The sequence below is a fragment of the Pleurodeles waltl genome, chromosome 8, assembly GCF_031143425.1.
Source record: "Pleurodeles waltl isolate 20211129_DDA chromosome 8, aPleWal1.hap1.20221129, whole genome shotgun sequence".
Classification (NCBI taxonomy): Eukaryota; Metazoa; Chordata; class Amphibia; order Caudata; family Salamandridae; genus Pleurodeles; species Pleurodeles waltl.
Window position 1 is genome coordinate 1,524,597,017 of NC_090447.1, and position 15,038 is coordinate 1,524,612,054.

At 47.3% G+C, this 15,038-nt stretch overlaps 1 protein-coding gene across 5 annotated transcripts in view; it reads right to left on the reverse strand.

The window, feature by feature from the left end:
• Nucleotides 1–15,038, reverse strand: part of LOC138248900 (zinc finger protein 420-like) — a 461,504-nt gene that overhangs the window by 81,268 nt on the left and 365,198 nt on the right. For 2 of the 5 annotated variants that reach the window (XM_069202880.1, XM_069202875.1), the window contains exon 1: nt 6,167–6,299. The exons of the other annotated variants lie outside the window; for them this stretch is intronic. The gene's annotated coding sequence lies outside the window, so the exon portion shown is untranslated. Of the gene's footprint in view, nt 1–6,166; nt 6,300–15,038 lie in introns of those variants that run through there. 5 annotated transcript variants of the gene reach the window in all.

Here is a 15,038-nt window from a genome sequence, read left to right on the forward strand (position 1 = left end):
ACTAGGAGACGAGTGAAGCTCGTACAGTACCACTAGTGTCATATGCACAATATCATAAGAAAACACAATACACAGATATACTAAAAAGAAAGGTACTTTATTTTTATGACAATATGCCAAAGTATCTCAGTGAGTACCCTCAGTATGAGGATAGCAAATATACACAAGATATATGTACACAAGACCAAAATAAGCAGTAATAGCAATAGAAAACAGTGCAAACAATGTATAGTCACAATAGAATGCAATGGGGGCACATAGGGATAGGGGCAACACAAACCATATAGTCTAGAAGTGGAATGCGAACCACGAATGGACCCCAAACCTATGTGACCTTGTAGAGGGTCGCTGGGACTGTAAGAAAACAGTGAGGGTTAGAAAAATAGCCCACCCCAAGACCCTGAAAAGTGGGTGCAAAGTGCACTAAGTTCCCCAAAGAGCACAGAAGTCGTGATAGGGGAATTCTGCAAGGAAGACCAACACCAGCAATGCAACAACGATGGATTTCCTGACGAGAGTACCTGTGGAACAAGGGTACCAAGTCCAAGAGTCCCGATTAAGTCGGGAGTGGGCAGATGCCCAGGAAATGCCAGCTGTGGATGCAAAGAAGCTGTGGATTCTGCAAGAACGACAAGGGCTAGAAACTTCCCCTTTGGAGGATGGATGTCCCACGTCGTGAAGAGCCGTGCAGAGGTGTTTCCGTGCAGAAGGACCGCAAACAAGCCTTGCTAGCTGCAAGGGTCGCGGTTAGGGTTTTTGGATGCTGCTGTGGCCCAGGAGGGACCAGGATGTCGCCAATTGCGTGAGGAGACAGAGGGGGCGTCCAGCCAGACAAAGAGCCCACTGAGAAGCAAGCAGCAACCGCAGAAGTGCCGGAACAGGCACTACGAAGTGGAGTGAACCAAAGCTCACCCGAAGTCACAAAGGAGGGTCCCACGACGCCGGAGGACAACTCAGGAGGTCGTGCACTGTAGGTTAGAGTGCCGGAGACCCAGGCTTGGCTGTGCACAAAGGAAATCCTGGAAGAGTGCACAGGAGCCGGAGTAGCTGCAAAAGCATGTAAATCTGCAGCTTCTTCCAAACAGATATAAAAACTTCTCTATGGGTACTAAGCTGCTTTAAAGCGCCCTACAGCTCAACCTTGGACCACCGTAATGCTATACACTTGCTCTGGTGTGATTAGAGCAGATTCTGCATACAGGGAGAACACCAAAATAATTGTCATACAAACTATACTTCACTCACACAGTTTGTACCCATTCAGACACTGGCATGCACCCAAGTCTAAAGTGTCTTATTTCTCACCATTTTCACATCAAATCCATGCATAGTTGCAACGGCAAACAATATAAAATTAGAACTGATAATGTAGACCAAAAGATAATTTCCATCAAAACACTGCCCACTGGCAGTCCAACCAATAACACACACACATAAGAAAACTGTGCAACATTCTTTAAAAATGTGATTTGGGGCCATACAGGGAGTGCAGAATTATTAGGCAAGTTGTATTTTTGAGGATTAATTTTATTATTGAACAACAACCATGTTCTCAATGAACCCAAAAAACTCATTAATATCAAAACTGAATATTTTTGGAAGTAGTTTTTAGTTTGTTTTTAGTTTTAGCTATGTTAGGGGGATATCTGTGTGTGCAGGTGACTATCACTGTGCATAATTATTAGGCAACTTAACAAAAAAAAATATATACCCATTTCAATTATTTATCATTACCAGTGAAACCAATATAACATCTCAACATTCACAAATATACATTTCTGACATTCAAAAACAAAACAAAAACAAATCAGTGACCAATATAGCCACCTTTCTTTGCAAGGACACTCAAAAGCCTGCCATCCATGGATTCTGTCAGTGTTTTGATCTGTTCACCATCAACATTGCGTGCAGCAGCAACCACAGCCTCCCAGACACTGTTCAGAGAGGTGTACTGTTTTCCCTCCTTGTAAATCTCACATTTGATGATGGACCACAGGTTCTCAATGGGGTTCAGATCAGGTGAACAAGGAGGCCATGTCATTAGATTTCCTTCTTTTATACCCTTTCTTGCCAGCCACGCTGTGGAGTACTTGGACGCGTGTGATGGAGCATTGTCCTGCATGAAAATCATGTTTTTCTTGAAGGATGCAGACTTCTTCCTGTACCACTGCTTGAAGAAGGTGTCTTCCAGGAACTGGCAGTAGGACTGGGAGTTGAGCTTGACTCCATCCTCAACCCAAAAAGGCCCCACAAGCTCATCTTTGATGATACCAGCCCAAACCAGTACTCGACCTCCACCTTGCTGGCGTCTGAGTCGGACTGGAGCTCTCTGCCCTTTACCAATCCAGCCACGGGCCCATCCATCTGGCCCATCAAGACTCACTCTCATTTCATCAGTCCATAAAACCTTATAAAAATCAGTCTTGAGATATTTCTTGGCCCAGTCTTGACGTTTCAGCTTGTGTGTCTTGTTCAGTGGTGGTCGTCTTTCAGCCTTTCTTACCTTGGCCATGTCTCTGAGTATTGCACACCTTGTGCTTTTGGGCACTCCAGTGATGTTGCAGCTCTGAAATATGGCCAAACTGGTGGCAAGTGGCATCGTGGCAGCTGCACGCTTGACTTTTCTCAGTTCATGGGCAGTTATTTTGCGCCTTGCTTTTTCCACACGCTTCTTGCGACCCTGTTGACTATTTTGAATGAAACGCTTGATTGTTCGATGATCACGCTTCAGAAGCTTTGCAATTTTAAGAGTGCTGCATCCCTCTGCAAGATATCTCACTATTTTTGACTTTTCTGAGCCTGTCAAGTCCTTCTTTTGACCCATTTTGCCAAAGGAAAGGAAGTTGCCTAATAATTATGCACACCTGATATAGGGTGTTGATGTCATTAGACCACACCCCTTCTCATTACAGAGATGCACATCACCTAATATGCTTAATTGGTAGTAGGCTTTCGAGCCTATACAGCTTGGAGTAAGACAACATGCATAAAGAGGATGATGTGGTCAAAATACTCATTTGCCTAATAATTCTGCACTCCCTGTATGTACAAACACTTTTTCCCATAGACACGGAATGGGGAAAAACCTTTGCTACATCTGGCCCTTGGCACCTTGTAAAGGCTATCAAGCGCTATCACCCTGGGACAGATAAGGCCCTGCACACTATGCCGTAGTCAGCAGCAGGGTCTCTCTCTGAGGGGAGTTTCTGTGCCCAGTCCGGGTCAGCATAGCTGGCTGGACAGGTATTACATTTCCTGATGAGTAACAAAGAGAGAGAAGATATAGAGAGAGTGAGTGAGTGAGTGTGTGTGTGTGTGTGTGTGTGTGTGTGTGTTTCAATTATTTTTGTGGTGATATGCAATAGCTAAAAGGTGTAAATTTAGAAAGAATCGAAATTGATAAAAACAAACTAATACAAACAGAGAACTGCATTTAATCACAACAGATTATTTCCCTTCTCAAAGCCAGGCAGCGCCGCTCTTTCAAGCTTTTCAATCTTAATGGGATCACCCAAAACAAATACACCTTCCCGACAGTAAATAAGGAATTGTGCCAAAGGTAACTTACCGCTTAAAAGGGTGTTTAAAACTTTAATGTCGCCAAACGCCATTTAAGACACCTCATTAACAAGCTGATGCTAGCACAGTGTCCTGCTAATCACTGCTCACTGCCTTCTTTTATATAGTAGTTGCAGAGTAAGAGGGGCCAGCTGCTTACCAATGCACTGGGCAGCATTTGTATATGGTTTCACTGTACCACGTGCTGTAAGGAAATAATGCCTGATATCACCAATTTCCTTCTGGTCCCTCACTTGTGCATGAAGCAGGACACCTCCTGGATGGACTGCACACTTGGGACTGAAAGGATTGTGGAGTGTAGACAGTGGACTAGGGTGGCGGGGACAGGATGCGAGGAGTGATAAATTAAATTACAAGGCTGTGATATAAGTAAGCAGTGCACTGCACAGTTAGAAAGGAGCATGGCAAAGATGTGGATACTTTACCGCTCAATGTTTCCTGATGACTGCTTGCAGTCATGCTTCACAGGTGGGCTGTGTTGCAACTGCAGTGACCCAGTCCAGGCAGGGCACACACAGGCAAAGAAGAGGTGAATGACTCCTCATAATGACGCTGAGGTCACACAATGGCATAACACATATGATATGATGCCTGGGGCGACAGAAAAAATTTTTCTAAAAAATAACATATAAAATTTGCAAAATTATGATGAGGATTCTTGCTGCAGGTGAAAAGAGTTCTGGTCTCCAAATATAAGTGCCAGTGGCGCCCAGTGACAAAAACCAGCAGAAACTCAGCACTGCATGGGTGTAATGAACTTCCTGGATCCAGGTTCAAGGGGCTCATGAGTGAGTGGAGAGTCCGTATGTTTAAAAGCAGCTCAGTGTTTACGCGCCTACATCACTAGTTTCAGGGAGCTGGGGAAAAAAAAAAAAAGTAAAAAAAAAAAAGAAGGTGCCAGGATCCACGAGAGGAGGCTGTTTGGGTATTAAAAGGTTCCTCCAAGCCACCCGCAGGCGACTTGATTCAGTGCCACATGTGAAGTGCAACGCCTATTGAGGACGGGCTCCTGCCAAACTTGTTTTTTACCATGCGGCGTTGTGGCGGAAATGCTGTACCAAAGAAGTGAGTCTGATAGCGCTGGCCTGGGGTCACGACAGCAACATCTGAGTGAGTTCACCCAGCCCAGCCAACAGGCTATTAAAATTTGAATTGCCTGGAAGGCATTCTGATGCAGAGCGCCATGGCAGCATACAGTAAGCACTGTGCACAAGCTGTTTTATGACAGCACAGCGCCATGTTGATTCCCCCACTTGGTTGAGAAGTTGTGTAAATGCACGACTAATGCATTTTAGTATGGTAATGCAGACACCAGCACTAAAATGTGTCAGGCTAACACCCGGGTCTGCCAAGTACCATGCAAGATGAGTCAGACTAATCAATTTTGGATAAACGCTCAAAAACGCACGGTAGCCGGGCCAGGAACTGGGTGATCACCATTGTCTGGGAACTTGAGAAACAATTAGTATAAAAAATGAAAACACATAAACAAACTGAAAACTTGGCACCTATGAATCCCTGCTGCGCATTACTTGGCAGGGCCGGTTCAGGATGAAAGATACAGCAGCAACTGCAGCAGGACTGAGGCCCATATACCTCTTCAGAATACAACAGAGCCAATTATAGGCAGCGAGACTGGTGTGGCTGTAATAGGTGATGAACCTGGGGGTGGGGGGTGTTTTTAACAATAACTTATGATTTAAAAATATCTGCTTCAGATTCCTTGTGAGTTTAGGTTTCAGGCAGAAATAAAATGTCTGGATAACTCTGGTAATTAGTGTTCCTGCTAGAGAGAGAGATCAGCGGTTTGTCTAGTGGCAGTTTTGACTACTATAAAAGTAGTGTAGAGGATTAAAATGCCTGCTGCAAAGCACAGAACTGTTATGTGGATAGCTGAGTGGATTTCTGCTTTTGTCACAGAGATTATTTCGTTACCGCAGTTCATGAGATACAAACCTGATATAGAACAGTGACTGATGCAGACTGTCATCATACAACTGCTTGAAACTGCGTATAATAGGTTAGGATGTTAGTTTCCCCAGACTTTCACTGTTTATTCGTTATTGTTTATAAAAAAAAAGTTCGTTCGGTTAGATATAGATTATTATTAGTAACGCCAGCCTTCACCTGCGCTTTAAAACAAATAAAATGTGTGTGAGAGAGGGGCCGTAGAGAGATGAGGGGCACTTTTGCCCGGTGGTAGTGAGGGAATTCAAGGAGTAGGTCACAGGGGGCTGGGGGTGCAGACACCGGTAAAGCCATGGACTACAGCAGCCCCTTCCCTCCAGCAGGAGGGGAGCTGAGGCCTCACTCTCTGCCCCCAGGAGCCTCCTCAGGGAGGCCAAGCTGAGAGGGGGTCTCTCTGGGCCGAGGAGTGGAGGGACAGGTAGGGGAGAGGAGACACGGGACAGGGGGAGTGGGACAGTCAGACTCCTACCTCCAGAGACACCTGCTCACAGACCCCTCCCCTCACCCGGGGACGGTGAATACACTAGTCCGAGGCCTGAGGGGCTGTCCGGCCTCAGAAGGTGGTGGGAGAGGAGAGGTGAGACAGTGGGAGAAGAGGTGTGGACAGTCGGGCTCCTACCTCCACAGAGCCCGGGGAGGGGGAAGATCTCAGTCCCAGGCCTGAGGGGGTCTCCGCACAGACACAGGATCCTTCCACCCCTAGAGCTGAAGGAGCCGGAAGAAGAGTCCGGAAGTGACGTCATTCACTGCTGGTGCTGCCTCTGCCCTCGCTGACCCGGAAGAGGAGGTCACGGGACTGGGAGTCACCGAAAGAGACAAAGGACTACGAGTGACCCCCACAGGCTGCAGTGACCCCGCGGAGCCTCGAGGCTGAAACATAAACTACAAAGACCCTTAACCCCTTCGCTGCCAGGCCTTTTCCCCCTCCTGTGCCAGGCCTTTTTTTGCTTATTTGGGGCAGTTCGCGCTTAGGCCCTCATAACTTTTTGTCCACATAAGCTAGCCAAGCCAAATTTGCGTCCTTTTTTTCCAACATCCTAGGGATTCTAGAGGTACCCAGACTTTGTGGGTTCCCTTGAAGGAGGCCAAGAAATTGGCCAAAATACAGTGAACATTTCGTTTTTTTCAAACAAATTGGAAAAAGGGGCTGCAGAAAAAGGCTTGTGGTTTTTCCCCTGAAAATGGCATCAACAAAGGGTTTGCGGTGCTAAACTCAGCAGCTTCCCAGCTTTCAGGAACAGGCAGACTTGAATCAGAAAACCCAATTTTTCAACACAATTTTGGCATTTTACTGGGACATACCCCATTTTTGCAGTTTTTTGTGCTTTCAGCCTCCTTCCAGTCAGTGACAGAAATGGGCATGAAACCAATGCTGGATCCCAGAAACCTAAACATTTCTGAAAAGTAGACAAAATTCTGAATTCAGCAAGGGGTCATTTGTGTAGATCCTACAAGGGTTTCCTACAGAAAATAACAACTGAAAAAGAAAAATATTGAAATTGAGGTGAAAAAAACATAAATGTTTCTCTACGTTTTACTCTGTAACTTTTCCCTGCAATGTCAGATTATCGAAAGCAATATACCGTTACGTCTGCTGGACTCCTCTGGTTGCGGGGATATATAGGGCTTGTAGGTTCATCAAGAACCCAAGGAACCCAGAGCCAATAAATGAGCTGCACCCTGACGTGCGTTTTCAATCTATACCGGGTATAAAGCAATTCATTTGCTGAAATATAAAGAGTACAAAATTGCTATCAAGAAAACCTTTGTATTTCCAAAAAGGGCACAAGATAAGGTGTTGAGGAGCAGTGGTTATTTGCACATATCTGAATTCCGGGGTGACCAAACTAGCATGTGAATTACAGGGCATTTCTCAAATAGATGTCTTTTTTACACACTCTCCTATATTTGGAAGGAAAAAATGTAGAGAAAGACAAGGGGCAATAACACTTGTTTTGCTAATCTATGTTCCCCCAAGTCTCCCGATAAAAAAGATACCTCACTTGTGTGGGTAGGCCTAGCGCCCGCGACAGGAAACGCCCCAAAGCGCAACGTGGACACATCCACATTTTTGGAAGAAAACAGAGGTGTTTTTTGCGAAGTGCCTACCTGTAGATTTTGGCCTCTAGCTCAGCCGGCACCTATGGAAACCTACCAAACCTGTGCATTTCTGAAAACTAGAGACCTAGGGGAATCCAAGGAGGGGTGACTTGCGGGGCTCGGACCAGGTTCTGTTACCCAGAATCCTTTGCAAACCTCAAAATTTGGCTAAAAAAACACATGTTCCTCACATTTCTGTGGCAGAAAGTTCTGGAATCTGAGAGGAGCTACAAATTTCCTTCCACCCAGCGTTCCCCCAAGTCTCCCGATAAAAATGATACCTCACTTGCGTGGGTAGGCCTAGCGCCGGCGACAGGAAACACCCCAAAGCGCAACGTGGACACATCCTAAATCTTTGAAAAAAACAGAGGTGTTTTTTGCGAAGTGCCTACCTGTAGATTTTGGCCTCTAGCTCAGCCGGCACCTAGGGAAACCTACCAAACCTGTGCATTTCTGAAAACTAGAGACCTAGGGGAATCCAAAGAGGGGTGACTTGCGGGGCTCGGACCAGGTTCTGTTACCCAGAATCCTTTGCAAACCTCAAAATTTGGCTAAAAAAACACATGTCCCTCACATTTTTGTGGCAGAAAGTTCTGGAATCTGAGAGGAGCTACAAATTTCCTTCCGCCCAGCGTTCCCCCAAGTCTCCCGATAAAAATCATACCTCACTTGCGTGGGTAGGCCTAGCGCCGGTGACAGGAAACACCCCAAAGCGCAACGTGGACACATCCTAAATTTTGGAAAAAAACAGAGGTGTTTTTTGCGAAGTGCCTACCTGTAGATTTTGGCCTCTAGCTCAGCCGGCACCTAGGGAAACCTACCAAACCTGTGCATTTCTGAAAACTAGAGACCTAGGGGAATCTAAGGAGGGGTGACTTGCGGGGCTCGGACCAGGTTCTGTTACCCAGAATCCTTTGCAAACCTCAAAATCTGGCTAAAAATACACATGTCCCTCACATTTCTGTGGCAGAAAGTTCTGGAATCTGAGAGGAGCTACAAATTTCCTTCCACCCAGCGTTCCCCCAAGTCTCCCGATAAAAATGACACCTCACTTGCGTGGGTAGGCCTAGCGCCGGCGACAGGAAACACCCCAAAGCGCAACGTGGACACATCCTAAATTTTGGAAAAAAACAGAGGTGTTTTTTGCGAAGTGCCTACCTGTAGATTTTTGCCTCTAGCTCAGCCGGCACCTAGGGAAACCTACCAAACCTGTGCATTTCTGAAAACTAGAGACCTAGGGGAATCCAAGGAGGGGTGACTTGCGGGGCTCGGACCAGGTTCTGTTACCCAGAATCCTTTGCAAACCTCAAAATTTGGCTAAAAAAACACATGTCCCTCACATTTCTGTGGCAGAAAGTTCTGGAATCTGAGAGGAGCTACAAATTTCCTTCCACCCAGCGTTCCCCCAAGTCTCCCGATAAAAATGATACCTCACTTGCGTGGGTAGGCCTAGCGCCGGCGACAGGAAACACCCCAAAGCGCAACGTGGACACATCCTAAATTTTGGAAAAAAACAGAGGTGTTTTTTGCGAAGTGCCTACCTGTAGATTTTGGCCTCTAGCTCAGCCGGCACCTAGGGAAACCTACCAAACCTGTGCATTTCTGAAAACTAGAGACCTAGGGGAATCCAAGGAGGGGTGACTTGCGGGGCTCGGACCAGGTTCTATTACCCAGAATCCTTTGCAAACCTCAAAATTTGGCTAAAAAAACACATGTCCCTCACATTTTTGTGGCAGAAAGTTCTGGAATCTGAGAGGAGCTACAAATTTCCTTCCACCCAGCGTTCCCCCAAGTCTCCCGATAAAAATGATACCTCACTTGCGTGGGTAGGCCTAGCGCCGGCGACAGGAAACACCCCAAAGCGCAACGTGGACACATCCTAAATTTTGGGAAAAAACAGAGGTGTTTTTTGCGAAGTGCCTACCTGTAGATTTTGGCCTCTAGCTCAGCCGGCACCTAGGGAAACCTACCAAAGCTGTGCATTTCTGAAAACTAGAGACCTAGGGGAATCCAAGGAGGGGTGACTTGCGGGGCTCGGACCAGGTTCTGTTACCCAGAATCCTTTGCAAACCTCAAAATTTGGCTAAAAAAACACGTCCCTCACATTTCTGTGGCAGAAAGTTCTGGAATCTGAGAGGAGCTACAAATTTCCTTCCACCCAGCGTTCCCCCAAGTCTCCCGATAAAAATGATACCTCACTTGCGTGGGTAGGCCTAGCGCCGGCGACAGGAAACACCCCAAAGCGCAACGTGGACACATCCTAAATTTTGGGAAAAAACAGAGGTGTTTTTTGCGAAGTGCCTACCTGTAGATTTTGGCCTCTAGCTCAGCCGGCACCTAGGGAAACCTACCAAACCTGTGCATTTCTGAAAACTAGAGACCTAGGGGAATCCAAGGAGGGGTGACTTGCGGGGCTCGGACCAGGTTCTGTTACCCAGAATCCTTTGCAAACCTCAAAATTTGGCTAAAAAAACACATGTCCCTCACATTTCTGTGGCAGAAAGTTCTGGAATCTGAGAGGAGCTACAAATTTCCTTCCACCCAGCGTTCCCCCAAGTCTCCCGATAAAAATGACACCTCACTTGCGTGGGTAGGCCTAGCGCCGGCGACAGGAAACACCCCAAAGCGCAACGTGGACACATCCTAAATTTTGGAAAAAAACAGAGGTGTTTTTTGCGAAGTGCCTACCTGTAGATTTTGGCCTCTAGCTCAGCCGGCACCTAGGGAAACCTACCAAACCTGTGCATTTCTGAAAACTAGAGACCTAGGGGAATCCAAGGAGGGGTGACTTGCGGGGCTCGGACCAGGTTCTGTTACCCAGAATCCTTTGCAAACCTCAAAATTTGGCTAAAAAAACACATGTCCCTCACATTTCTGTGGCAGAAAGTTCTGGAATCTGAGCGGAGCTACAAATTTCCTTCCACCCAGCGTTCCCCCAAGTCTCCCGATAAAAATGATACCTCACTTGCGTGGGTAGGCCTAGCGCCGGCGACAGGAAACACCCCAAAGCGCAACGTGGACACATCCTAAATTTTGGAAAAAAACAGAGGTGTTTTTTGCGAAGTGCCTACCTGTAGATTTTGGCCTCTAGCTCAGCCGGCACCTAGGGAAACCTACCAAACCTGTGCATTTCTGAAAACTAGAGACCTAGGGGAATCCAAGGAGGGGTGACTTGCGGGGCTCGGACCAGGTTCTGTTACCCAGAATCCTTTGCAAACCTCAAAATCTGGCTAAAAATACACATGTCCCTCACATTTCTGTGGCAGAAAGTTCTGGAATCTGAGAGGAGCTACAAATTTCCTTCCACCCAGCGTTCCCCCAAGTCTCCCGATAAAAATGACACCTCACTTGCGTGGGTAGGCCTAGCGCCGGCGACAGGAAACACCCCAAAGCGCAACGTGGACACATCCTAAATTTTGGGAAAAAACAGAGGTGTTTTTTGCGAAGTGCCTACCTGTAGATTTTGGCCTCTAGCTCAGCCGGCACCTAGGGAAACCTACCAAAGCTGTGCATTTCTGAAAACTAGAGACCTAGGGGAATCCAAGGAGGGGTGACTTGCGGGGCTCGGACCAGGTTCTGTTACCCAGAATCCTTTGCAAACCTCAAAATTTGGCTAAAAAAACACGTCCCTCACATTTCTGTGGCAGAAAGTTCTGGAATCTGAGAGGAGCTACAAATTTCCTTCCACCCAGCGTTCCCCCAAGTCTCCCGATAAAAATGATACCTCACTTGCGTGGGTAGGCCTAGCGCCGGCGACAGGAAACACCCCAAAGCGCAACGTGGACACATCCTAAATTTTGGGAAAAAACAGAGGTGTTTTTTGCGAAGTGCCTACCTGTAGATTTTGGCCTCTAGCTCAGCCGGCACCTAGGGAAACCTACCAAACCTGTGCATTTCTGAAAACTAGAGACCTAGGGGAATCCAAGGAGGGGTGACTTGCGGGGCTCGGACCAGGTTCTGTTACCCAGAATCCTTTGCAAACCTCAAAATTTGGCTAAAAAAACACGTCCCTCACATTTCTGTGGCAGAAAGTTCTGGAATCTGAGAGGAGCTACAAATTTCCTTCCACCCAGCGTTCCCCCAAGTCTCCCGATAAAAATGATACCTCACTTGCGTGGGTAGGCCTAGCGCCGGCGACAGGAAACACCCCAAAGCGCAACGTGGACACATCCTAAATTTTGGGAAAAAACAGAGGTGTTTTTTGCGAAGTGCCTACCTGTAGATTTTGGCCTCTAGCTCAGCCGGCACCTAGGGAAACCTACCAAACCTGTGCATTTCTGAAAACTAGAGACCTAGGGGAATCCAAGGAGGGGTGACTTGCGGGGCTCGGACCAGGTTCTGTTACCCAGAATCCTTTGCAAACCTCAAAATTTGGCTAAAAAAACACATGTCCCTCACATTTCTGTGGCAGAAAGTTCTGGAATCTGAGAGGAGCTACAAATTTCCTTCCACCCAGCGTTCCCCCAAGTCTCCCGATAAAAATGATACCTCACTTGCGTGGGTAGGCCTAGCGCCGGCGACAGGAAACACCCCAAAGCGCAACGTGGACACATCCTAAATTTTGGAAAAAAACAGAGGTGTTTTTTGCGAAGTGCCTACCTGTAGATTTTGGCCTCTAGCTCAGCCGGCACCTAGGGAAACCTACCAAACCTGTGCATTTCTGAAAACTAGAGACCTAGGGGAATCCAAGGAGGGGTGACTTGCGGGGCTCGGACCAGGTTCTATTACCCAGAATCCTTCGCAAACCTCAAAATTTGGCTAAAAAAACACATGTCCCTCACATTTTTGTGGCAGAAAGTTCTGGAATCTGAGAGGAGCTACAAATTTCCTTCCACCCAGCGTTCCCCCAAGTCTCCCGATAAAAATGATACCTCACTTGCGTGGGTAGGCCTAGCGCCGGCGACAGGAAACACCCCAAAGCGCAACGTGGACACATCCTAAATTTTGGGAAAAAACAGAGGTGTTTTTTGCGAAGTGCCTACCTGTAGATTTTGGCCTCTAGCTCAGCCGGCACCTAGGGAAACCTACCAAACCTGTGCATTTCTGAAAACTAGAGACCTAGGGGAATCCAAGGAGGGGTGACTTGCGGGGCTCGGACCAGGTTCTGTTACCCAGAATCCTTTGCAAACCTCAAAATTTGGCTAAAAAAACACGTCCCTCACATTTCTGTGGCAGAAAGTTCTGGAATCTGAGAGGAGCTACAAATTTCCTTCCACCCAGCGTTCCCCCAAGTCTCCCGATAAAAATGATACCTCACTTGCGTGGGTAGGCCTAGCGCCGGCGACAGGAAACACCCCAAAGCGCAACGTGGACACATCCTAAATTTTGGGAAAAAACAGAGGTGTTTTTTGCGAAGTGCCTACCTGTAGATTTTGGCCTCTAGCTCAGCCGGCACCTAGGGAAACCTACCAAACCTGTGCATTTCTGAAAACTAGAGACCTAGGGGAATCCAAGGAGGGGTGACTTGCGGGGCTCGGACCAGGTTCTGTTACCCAGAATCCTTTGCAAACCTCAAAATTTGGCTAAAAAAACACATGTCCCTCACATTTCTGTGGCAGAAAGTTCTGGAATCTGAGAGGAGCTACAAATTTCCTTCCACCCAGCGTTCCCCCAAGTCTCCCGATAAAAATGACACCTCACTTGCGTGGGTAGTCCTAGCGCCGGCGACAGGAAACACCCCAAAGCGCAACGTGGACACATCCTAAATTTTGGAAAAAAACAGAGGTGTTTTTTGCGAAGTGCCTACCTGTAGATTTTGGCCTCTAGCTCAGCCGGCACCTATGGAAACCTACCAAACCTGTGCATTTCTGAAAACTAGAGACCTAGGGGAATCCAAGGAGGGGTGACTTGCGGGGCTCGGACCAGGTTCTTTTACCCAGAATCCTTTGCAAACCTCAAAATTTGGCTAAAAAAACACATGTCCCTCACATTTCTGTGGCAGAAAGTTCTGGAATCTGAGCGGAGCTACAAATTTCCTTCCACCCAGCGTTCCCCCAAGTCTCCCGATAAAAATGATACCTCACTTGCGTGGGTAGGCCTAGCGCCGGCGACAGGAAACACCCCAAAGCGCAACGTGGACACATCCTAAATTTTGGAAAAAAACAGAGGTGTTTTTTGCGAAGTGCCTACCTGTAGATTTTGGCCTCTAGCTCAGCCGGCACCTAGGGAAACCTACCAAACCTGTGCATTTCTGAAAACTAGAGACCTAGGGGAATCCAAGGAGGGGTGACTTGCGGGGCTCGGACCAGGTTCTGTTACCCAGAATCCTTTGCAAACCTCAAAATCTGGCTAAAAATACACATGTCCCTCACATTTCTGTGGCAGAAAGTTCTGGAATCTGAGAGGAGCTACAAATTTCCTTCCACCCAGCGTTCCCCCAAGTCTCCCGATAAAAATGACACCTCACTTGCGTGGGTAGGCCTAGCGCCGGCGACAGGAAACACCCCAAAGCGCAACGTGGACACATCCTAAATTTTGGAAAAAAACAGAGGTGTTTTTTGCGAAGTGCCTACCTGTAGATTTTGGCCTCTAGCTCAGCCGGCACCTAGGGAAACCTACCAAACCTGTGCATTTCTGAAAACTAGAGACCTAGGGGAATCCAAGGAGGGGTGACTTGCGGGGCTCGGACCAGGTTCTGTTACCCAGAATCCTTTGCAAACCTCAAAATTTGGCTAAAAAAACACATGTCCCTCACATTTCTGTGGCAGAAAGTTCTGGAATCTGAGAGGAGCTACAAATTTCCTTCCACCCAGCGTTCCCCCAAGTCTCCCGATAAAAATGATACCTCACTTGCGTGGGTAGGCCTAGCGCCGGCGACAGGAAACACCCCAAAGCGCAACGTGGACACATCCTAAATTTTGGAAAAAAACAGAGGTGTTTTTTGCGAAGTGCCTACCTGTAGATTTTGGCCTCTAGCTCAGCCGGCACCTAGGGAAACCTACCAAACCTGTGCATTTCTGAAAACTAGAGACCTAGGGGAATCCAAGGAGGGGTGACTTGCGGGGCTCGGACCAGGTTCTATTACCCAGAATCCTTTGCAAACCTCAAAATTTGGCTAAAAAAACACATGTCCCTCACATTTTTGTGGCAGAAAGTTCTGGAATCTGAGAGGAGCTACAAATTTCCTTCCACCCAGCGTTCCCCCAAGTCTCCCGATAAAAATGATACCTCACTTGCGTGGGTAGGCCTAGCGCCGGCGACAGGAAACACCCCAAAGCGCAACGTGGACACATCCTAAATTTTGGGAAAAAACAGAGGTGTTTTTTGCGAAGTGCCTACCTGTAGATTTTGGCCTCTAGCTCAGCCGGCACCTAGGGAAACCTACCAAACCTGTGCATTTCTGAAAACTAGAGACCTAGGGGAATACAAGGAGGGGTGACTTGCGGGGCTCG